Genomic DNA, 1215 nt, shown 5'->3' with positions numbered 1-1215 from the left:
TAAAGATTTTTTGTTTATGACAGATACTGAATTTGAGCACAGAAGCAACAAAGAAATAATTTTTTTTTTTTTTACTAATTTAGATGCAACAAGTTAAAACAATTAACTAATACAACAAGTAAGTAAAATATATGAAATTCGGGTGAACAGTAATCCCGATGAACAGTAATTTTTTTTTTTTAAACTAATTATCTTAACAGCAAGAATATAATTAATCTTCTAGAATGCTGTCAAAACGGGAATATAATAATATAAACAAATTAAGGAGTTAGAAAATTCAGGCCTGATTGGGAGCAGTCGTGATATCACTGCCCTAGAAGATTAAGGACCCGCCTATCGCCCTGGCGCAGTTTGTCCTCTCTCCCCTAGCGGTAAAAACCCCCGGAATCGGCCGGCCTCTGCACTCGGACGTGAGACACAAAGCTTATGCTCAGACGAAAACAGTTGCCCAGAAAATAGAATATGTAAATATGTAGCCGAAATCTTTTATTGGAGGTATAAGAGTAGAGAGAAGAGAGTGTAGAGATTTTCCTCTTCGTTGGTGTGTTTCTGAATGAGCTCCAAGCCTCCTTTTATAGGTGATGAAAGGTGTAACCCCCGCTGAATCCAAGGAACCGTTACGCACAGTTATTGCTTCCGTTACCCGCATGCAGCCGTTACAAAATGTGTAAAACGTGCAAAAATGAAGGCTTGAGAAGCAAAAGGTGTGCGAGTGCGGCGTGCGCGCGCGCGCGTGTGTGGTAGAACCGCAAAGCCCACAAAACCCAAAACACTATTCAAAGCCCAATAAGGAGAGAACCATTATATACCCTTTACTATTCATCTCATTTTCCGATGTGGGACTATTCACAAAGGCAAAATTGCCTTTTCATGAACAAAACTTCAAACATAAACTTGGCTTTTAAACAAATAGACTAATGAATCAAGACCATTTTCAAGTAAATTTCCGGCATATTAGTTCTAGTTGGGCTAAGACAACAAGTTCAATAGCAAATAACAGATGAAACATGATTTCATTTGGTAACTCCAATTCCCCACATTTTGCTGAGGCATGGAGTGCAAGCAATAACAGGATTTGGAATTAGAGTGGCTATTAATCAACTAGTCACTGATATGCTAGGTTATCTAAATTTTTAGACAGGCCACTTCAAAAAGTGGGCTCCGAGAGAACGAGGATGAGGTATGTGTATTGGTAGAATTTTAGAGGACAAAGTT

Source organism: Asparagus officinalis, chromosome 8, assembly GCF_001876935.1.
Source record: "Asparagus officinalis chromosome 8, Aspof.V1, whole genome shotgun sequence".
Lineage (NCBI taxonomy): Eukaryota > Viridiplantae > Streptophyta > Magnoliopsida > Asparagales > Asparagaceae > Asparagus > Asparagus officinalis.
This window is presented reverse-complemented; position numbering follows the sequence as displayed.